Source organism: Octodon degus, unplaced genomic scaffold (genome assembly GCF_000260255.1).
Source record: "Octodon degus isolate 3935 unplaced genomic scaffold, OctDeg1.0 scaffold00001, whole genome shotgun sequence".
NCBI classification, from domain to species: Eukaryota; Metazoa; Chordata; class Mammalia; order Rodentia; family Octodontidae; genus Octodon; species Octodon degus.
The window spans coordinates 22,454,685-22,464,046 of NW_004524577.1; the positions used below are offsets into that span (position 1 = coordinate 22,454,685).

General features: G+C 40.4%; 1 pseudogene; it reads right to left on the minus strand.

The window, feature by feature from the left end:
* Window positions 1-246: 246 nt before the first annotated feature.
* LOC111813081 overlaps window positions 247-9,362 on the minus strand; it is a 16,305-nt pseudogene continuing 7,189 nt past the window's right edge.

Genomic DNA, 9,362 nt, shown 5'->3' on the forward strand with positions numbered 1-9,362 from the left:
ATAAGATGAGAAGGTGCTGGAGATGGGCTGCTCAACAATGTGCATACACTACTACTCAACTCATACTTAAGAATGGTAAAGATGGTTATTACAGCCAGGGTTTGCAAAGGAAACCATTTATTACAGGACACATAATTTGTAGGATTTTTTCTATTTAATAAAGATCTTTTATTATCTCATTAAAATATCACAGATTGGCTTTACAATCCAGAAGGTTGTTTCTGTGGCTGGGTTAACTCTTGGATCTTACTCATCTGGCGGATGAACTGTACCCTTTTCAGAAACATAAATACCATCCAAAATTTTTCTGATATCCTTATGTCTTAGTTACTCTTCTCTCGTTGCTGGGACAAATACTGACACCCAAAACGAAGAAAGGAAAGGTTTATTTAGCTCACAGTTACTGGAGGTTTCAGTCCATATTCAGCTGGGTCTAAGGCAGAGAAGCACACAGCAGAGAGCAACCTTTCATGGTGGCAGCGAAGAGCAAGAGCACAAGGCAGGGGTAGCAGCAGCTCAAGCAGCTAGCTTCTCTTCCCACCTTACACTGTAATGCAAACTACCTGCCCCAGGGCAGGTGCAGCATCCACATCCACAGTAATCAATCACAAACTCCAGAAGCCATCCCAAGACTGCATGAAGCTTTGGGGGGACACCTAGACACAAACCCTAACACCTTGGTTTAGACTGCTGTGGTTTGCTGAATCAAAGCAGCTGAATTTGAGACAAGTTCAATGTCATTCCCTTCAAGGATTAGTTCATCTTTCTGGCCTTGAGATACTGAGCAAGCAACACTTGCCCTCATACGAACACAGCAAATGTATTTTTCACCCAAGAAATTCCAGATTTCTACAAGAGCCCCATTCTCCTGAATAACGACGTTGAAGGGGAAGTGAGCATACACAGACCTCATAACGGAAGCCCAGCGTGACCCCCTTGATCATGTTCTGTACATGGCTATAGATCATCCGGACAGTTGCCAATTCTTTTCTGTTTCCCCACCATTTGTCAACCCAGAACTTCTTCTTTTTCTTCCCAAGGAGACTGAGTTCCACATTGATGTGGTTGAAGTCCCTCCATAGGGTTCCTCTGGGGCCCTTCACAATAACTGTGCGTCCTTTCAGAGTGATGTCGACATTTTCTGAAATGTCCACAATCTGATTGCTCAGAATGGTCTTTCTTCTTTTGGGAGATGCAGCAAAGGTATAGGATATTTTATAATATTCACCTAAAGAGTAAAATGCAAATGAGTACAGGAGATCTGTCCACACACTAGAGACCGAGTGTAGCCAAAGGCCTGGATCCCACAGCAGTGTCCTCCATGAATCCAGCTGAAGACCTAGGCCCATGACAATGCCTCACACAAGTCTGTATCAAAGATCTGCACTGAGAAGCCCCAAAGGCCAGTCACAGAAGCTAGAAAGTCTGCACCAGCAGAATAGGAATCTGTGTCAGCAGGTTGGGGAGCTGCACTGGAGCCAGAAAGCGATGCTCATAGTAAGGACCAGCGCTCCTCCCAGAAGAACTGCAGCCATCCTCAGTGACAGCCAGGTTCCAAGCTCCTCCGATGATGAAACTAGCCAAGTTCAAATCAGGAAAGTCAGCACCACAAGCTTCTCCATGGAATCAACAGCACCACCTCTGACTCTCCTGTTCTCTTTATTTTGCTGGCAACAATCCTCAGGTGGCCCTCCATACCCAGCACCACACTGATTCAGTTCAGCTGGGTGTTACACGTTGCCTACCAATTTTCAAACCACCACAATGGTGAACTTTGATGTTATCTATTTTGTCAATTTTTTAAAAATTAACAGAAAAGCATGCACAGGATTGGTGGAAGTTTGTGTGTCTGCCCATCTAGTGGAAAGATCTTGCCTAAAACCCAGAGTATTCAAAAATACAACAAAGGCCACACCTGAGAAATGGGCTAAAGTAGCCCCAGAGTCACTCCAGACTCATCCTAACAATGCATAAAAACATGCCTCACAGGAATAATGCTGGAGCATACACAAACTAACTTCACAAAATTCAACATTCTCAAAAAAAAAAAAATTCAACTTTCTCTATGGATATATTTAAAATTCAGGGGGCCTGGGAGAGAGCTCAGTGGAATGAGCACTTGCCTGGCAAGTGCAAGGACCTGAGTTCAATCAAGTTCTGCAAAAAAAAAATAAAAATAAAAATAATAATAATAATAATAATAAAATTCAGGCAGGTACTCACAATGCCTAGCATATAATCAAAAATTATTGCACATATGAATTTTAATGAGAAAGAAATAGCAATGAGACAGTTTCAAAACAGATTAGTAAGCCAGTTACAACAATTAATACATTGAATATTGTTGTCTTCATAGTAGTTATTCAGAGTATAAAATGCAGACGTATTATCTTGTCTGAACACTATTAATACAAATCTTTCTTCTTATTTAAGTAAGAGAAAGTAGTTGCGTATATCTATCCTAACTATTTTGTATATACAGATATATGTATACTGTTTTTCACTACAAAATGGTCCTTCATTTATATCCCCCGTTTTGTTTTGTCAGAGATGGGTGTTCCATTGCCATTCAAATATTATTACGCACATTTTAAAAAGCAGAAAAACATAATCTGTAGTGAAAGGAGAGCCCATTCAATAAAAACGAGGCCAAAAACAAAGCACCTGCCTTGGCAAGCGCAGGGACCAGGGTTAAATCCCTGGTCCCTCATGCTGCACCAGCCCCAACCCCGGGGCACGCTGAGCCAGCAACCAAGCTGCGGAGTGGTGGTACACACCTGTAACCCCAGCACTGGGAAGGCTGAAAACAGGAGGACCACTCCAAGTCCAAGCTGCATAGTGAGACCCTGAACCAAACACATAAATGAAAGTGAGCTAATACACAAAGATTCTGGAAAAAATAGGATCACAAAAATATTTAAAGAAATAATAGCCAACCAAAGGATGTTGTCACACACCTCTAATACCTGTTATTTGGGAGGTTAAAGTAGAAGCATCACAAATTTGAGGCCTATTTGAGCAAATAAGAGACACCGTATCTCAAAATAAAAACATTTTGGAATGCAGCTCAATGGTTGAACACTTGCCCGGCACACATGAAGCCCTGAGTTCAATACCCAGTACTGGAAAAAAAAAAAAAATCCAAATGAATAAAACTGACAATTTGAACAAATGGAAACTTGAAGACTATATGTAAGTATGAAATAAGCCCCTACTCTGATGACAGATTTCTCAAAGGAACAGCACAGTGCTTTATCTGTCCTCCAATTCCAACCACACATTAAAAGAGCTGAATGTTTACTAATACAGATTGTGCTTGGGAAAGTGTGGCGTGCTTGCGTGTGGAGAAACTGAATATGCAAGTCGTGTGTCTTGTTGCTGCACACGTTTTAGGCGTGAATAAATAGGGTCTTGCTGTGTAGTCCAGGCCAGCCTTGAACTTGCGGCAATCCTCCTGCCTCAGTCTCTCAAGTGCTGGGATTACAGATGCATGCCACCACACCTGGCTTTAGGTTATAGTCTTACTGAGGCCCTTACGGAGCCTGCAGTGTCCTAAGCCAAGCTATGGCTTCAATCCAAGCAAGAAGTCAGGGCACAGTCCTCTAGCCTACCTACGTTGTTAAGCAGTTTGTTCATTTCTCCCATAATTCATATTTTCAAAGCTCAGAATCCAGAAATATGTGCTATTTTAACTGTGTCAGTTAATATTTACATTATTAAGAGAAAGCTGAAATGACATTATAAAACTGGTCCATGATTTCTCTACAATTCCTGTTTTCAAAATCTGGAATCCAAAAAAAATGCTTTATTCTTGCCAGGTAAGTGCTTATTCTACTGAGCCATCTCCCCGGCCAATGTTTTATTCTTAATCCTATTAATTAACATTTGCTTTATTAGGAGAACTCTTAAATGACACTTAAGTTTAAACTAATCACTCTGCATTGTCTGAAAAGATTAGAAGGAAAAAGACAAGTAGGCTAAAATAAATAAATTAGACTTTCTTATGCTAAAAGTGATGCATCTTCATTTTAGAAACTACAGAAAGCTCCCATAAGCAACAAGAAATATACTTCCTTGATAAACCTCTGCTTCCACTCCAATGTATCACTGCTGGGTCATTCTAGGATTAAATGTACACATAGACTCTCCAGAGAAAAATATGACTGTAATGTATACACAGTTCCATCAACTTTCTGCTTTCAGTAAATGTCTTTAAACATAGTTCTTCATTATTTTATTTGTTTTTTTTTGTTTGTTTGTTTGTTTTTGTATTTTAGGGAAAGGTCTACAGGGTGTTCAGGGTCTCACTATTAGATCGGATTCATAGTGATCTGCCTGTTCACAGCCTCCCAAGAGCTGGGATTACAGGCGCAGGCCACCACGCCCAGCCTCAATTGTCCTCTCAGTGTGCCCTGGGGGCAGGGCCAGCACGACAGGCCTGAGGATCGAACCCCTGGCCACTGCACCTGCTTGCAGGAGCTTCACTATATTAAAGAGCTGCACATACAGTATTTTATTCTATATATATCTATATTTAACTTGTTTTTTTTTCCTTTTCCTTTTTTCAGAAAAATGAAAGATAAGAGAAGAAGTTGCTTTAAAAAAATTAAAAACAGGTCATCTTCATGAAGAAAAATTACTCCAGATTATTCATAGCTACACAAAGGAATGAAGCACATCAAATGGTCAATATCTGTGTAAATAAAAAATAATTTTTGTTATTTCATGTTTTATAAGATAATTTGTAATTTAAAGCAGACAATAATGCATTCTGTGGGGCTGACTACTGATATAAAACTATATAAAGGCATGAAAGATGGCAGAAAAATAGAAACAAACTCTTTAAATGCTTTTATTATTCATGAAGTGGTTTAAGGTGATTGAGGGAGAGTGAGATAAGACATCATGTAGCCACTAAACAAAGCAAAAGCAGCCTTGAGCAACAGCTAAATAATTGAAGCAAAAAATATGAGGTAAGATGAGAAATCCATGATTCGAAGCAGTAACTAGTATTTAAGGAAAGGAAGGATCACTGAGATGCAATCACACCTCTCCAGTATTTCCACCTGTCACTCTTCCAGAACTAAAAACATCCTCTAATAATTTGACTCCTGTAATTCCTTGATCTCATCTTTCATTTCAAAATATGGCAGCAAGCAACCCCACCTGAGGAACCTCCTAAGAACCTGGGCATAGGCAAATAACACAGAAGGGTCCAGACAGAAAACTGAACTACGTAGAGTCCAAGTAGTTCATCAGTCATAAATCCATGACCTCACTGGAGCAGCTTGGGTCCTGCAGGGGCTGGTCCTGACCAGCTTTATTTGCATTTAAATCACATTACCCCCCGTGAAGAGATGATTTTAGATCCATTAGTCACTACAGTCTGATATATCAAAGCCAAAGGGAACACGCAGCATTGTCAATAGTGGGGAATTGGTGTTTCCCTCTGTGCATCCCAGTGCCCATAGATACAAAGCATAGGCTTGAGTGAACCCTTCCAGTGCGTGCGTTGGTCCGTGCCAAATATGCAGCAGCACTCCAGTGATGGAAATCAGACTTTCTGAATCATCCCGTCCTGTCCCTGGGATCCAGGCACAGGGCTGAGTCTTGGCAAGTCGATGTGCTGCGAGCTGCAGCCAGTCAGTGAGGGTTTTTCAAAAGGTCCTTGGATGTCAAAATAATGTTAGTTATGAACCAAGTCCCACTTGGGGTTCCTTGCTGGCTTTGGACAAGCTCTTGACCTCCTAAAAATCTTGCATTAATCATCCAGTAATGACTGTTTTAACAATTGCTAACCTCTACATAGTGTTTAGTTTGTGTTATACATGGGTCCACAGTGATTATATACAATGTGTATATAAATATATGACCCAATTATAATCCTATATATATCAACAGATAAGGAAACTGGAACACACAGAGTTTGGGCAACTTGGCCTTAAATTACAAAACTAGCAAGTAGAATTCAAACCCAAGATTCGCTCCAGCTCTTGCCATGCACTCCAGAAGGCTTCTAGTAAAGGAATGATGGGAAATTGAAACTCCACAAAATCAACAGACAACAGACACAAAACTAAATAGCACAACATAACCATTTCTTCTTGTTCATGTCTCTACCACCACATCTGCTGCCACCACAGCCTCTGCCCAACTGTCCCAAATGTCCATCTACTCTTAACTTTCCCTTCAGATGTCAGAGATAGAGCGCCCCCTGCAGCACGCTGAGAGCTCATTCTGTGTTCCAGATCTGCCATACGTACTGCGGTCCCAACCTACATCAGCTTTCATACCCTTAAGGAATCCACACATTGGTTCAGTCCAGAAACTAAGCATCTATCTACGTCCAGTGACTTGGCACACAGTAATAAACAAGTAGAAACCCTGTCCTGAAGAACATACAACCAATTAAGGAGGTAGACATTGAACTTGTAGTTAAAAATCACTTGAAGGGAGGAGGAAATTAGAGGGGAATTCAATAGAAGAGCTGACATGTCGGTAGAATTTTGAGGAAAAAATGAGAGTTTGTCAGATGACGAGAATGAAATTCCAGGCAGAGTGCTGTAGCTGTGTACAGATATCCCCTACAAGGCCTCATAAGGTCATAGGTGGGGATTTTCAGAGGTGCCTGGATCTGGAGTGTGTGATTCTGGGCTTACAGGTGTGTGATTATTAAACAAGTCCACTGCTCGGTCTGGCATAGTTTTGGGTGTTGATAGTGTGAAGGTCTATGCTGGGTGTGAATGCCGCCAGGCCTAAGCCTGGAAAGAATGAATGGAAGGGACAGAAAGAGGAGTGTTGTTGTTGCTTGCCGCTTGCTTCCTGCTGCTTGCTGCCTACCATGAGCCATTTCTCCTCTGCCATGCTACCCTGGCTTGGAGCCCACTGATTATGGACTGAAACTTCTACAAATTGTGAGCTGAAATAAACTTTTCATCCTTTAAATTTGGGTGTAGGGTATTTTGTCTCAGGAAGGAGAAAAGTAACTAAGACACAAGGGAAGAGTGCATTCAAAGGCTTGAAGGAGGGAAGCAATCTGCAGGCTTCCTGAGGTGAGGCTTGTGAGCATATGATGGCAGATTTCTTTTCTTTCCCCCCTTCTTTCTTTCTTTCTTTCTTTTTTTTTTTTTTTTTTTTTTTTTTTTTTTTTTTTTTTGTATTTGGTACAAGGTCTCACTAAGCAGCTTGAGCTCATAGTAATCCTCCTGTTTTCAGCCTCCCCAGCATTGGAATTATAGTCCTGCACCAGCAGACCCGGACTTGGTGGCTGGGGTTGGAACGGCATGTGGTGCTGGGGATCAAACCTCAATTCCTGAATTTGCTTAAGTAGGTGCTTAGTCTGCTGAGCTATCTCGCTGCCCTTTCTTTCAAATTTCTTACAACTTTTTTGTTATTGTTTTATTTTGTTTTTTCTTTAAATGAATCTTTTTTTGTTTGTTTGTTTGTTTGTTTGTTGCTTGAATGCCTTCAGGACACTTTTGGCCAGTGGGAGAGGTGTGAGGTTCGAACTCCAGCAACCTGAGGCTGACAGCTTTGTGGAAGCAGCCACTTAAAGGCCTGAGCTAGGGCCAGGCCCCCTTAAATGAATCTTATACATTTATATATGGTAGCCTGAGCAACAAATATGAAGATAGCTTCATGCAATACAGAAACCATTGTTGAATTCCTATTACTTTCTTTAGTGAAACTGTATATTTTTTCTAATGCTGGGTTTTCTATCACTAATTCACATTTTAAATAAATGGTGGCAGAATGTAAAATTGAATGCAAGGGATCAAGCAGACTTTGACGAAAGGCCCAATAGGCTAGGATTTATTTCTCTTCTCCTTCTTTACACACAATAAAATGACAGGAAGGAAAACAAAAGGAATGTGCCAAAGGAACAAAGAATTAGGGAGGAGGTCTTCCACGTGCACACAAAAGACTTCACCAGTGAAAAAGCACTGGGAAGGGCGTGGACATGTGGAGTGATGGACAAGAAGCTCCAGCCCGCACCAGAGCTCCCAATGGGACACTCAGCTTGGGTTCCCAAAGGTAGAACCCAAGGCAAGACTTGTACACAGGCAGTGGTTTGGAAGATAACCCCAAAATGCATAATGAGGAAGTGGACAAAGTGAGATGGGAAAGAAAGGGGGAGAAAAGCCAACAGAGTGCTTGTGAACATGGAGACTGCTGCTGTGGGCAACAAGAGCTCAACTCCATGGGAGTTTGCACAGCACCCCTTCATTTTAGAAACCACAGAACGCTCCCATAAGCAACAAGAAATATACTTCCTTGATAAACCTCTGCTTCCACTCCAATGTATCACTGCTGGATCATTCTAGGATTAAATGTACACATAGAATCTTCAGAGAAAAATAGTACTGTAATGTATACACAGTTCCATCAACTTGCTACTTTCAGGAAATGTCCTTAAACATAGTTCTTCATTATGTTAAATAGCTGCACATACAGTATTTTATTCCATGTATATACATACTTAACTTGTTTTTTTTCCTTTTCCTTTTTCAGAAAAATGAAAGACAAAGGAACAGATTGCTTTAAAAAAAAAAAAAAAACTTGAAAACAGGTCATCTGGGTGAAGAAAAATTACTCCAGATCATTCATATCTACACAAAGGAATGAAGCACATCAAATAAATATTTGTGTAAATAAAAAATATTTTTTGTTATTTCACATTTTATAAGATCATTTGTAATCTAAAGCAGATAATAATGCATTGTGGGGGGCTGACAACCGATGAAAACAGTATAATGGTAAAAGCACAAAAGATGGCAGAAAAGTATAAACAAACTCTTTAATTTGCTTTTGTTATTCATAAAGTGGTTTAAGATGATTGAGGGAGAGTAAGATAAGATACACCTGGAACCACTAAACAAAGTAAAAGCCCCCAAAAGGCAGGAGATTATAAACAATAGAGTAGTAATTCATGCACTGGAGAAAAAGGAAACAATACAAAGAATAAATGAATCGAGTTGGTTCTTTGAAAGAATAAATGAAATTGATAAACCCCTAGCCAACCTAATCAGAAAAAGGAAAGAAAAACCCAAATTCATGCAATAAAGAATGAAAAGGGCGAAATCACTATAGATCCTAGAGAAATTCAGAAGATCATCAATACCTGCTTTCAAAATCCTTCCTCTCATGGGAGGGAAAACACAGAAGAAATGGGCAGCTTCCTAGATACACATGAAATGCCAAAGCTGAGTCAAGAAGATATACAAACTGAATAAGCCAGTAACGGGAAACGAAATAGAAAATGTAATAAATGGGGCTGGTGAGATGGCTCAGTGGTCTAAAGCACCTACTTAGAACAAGCTTAGCAAAGCACAGGGACCGCGGTTCAATCCCCCAGCACCACA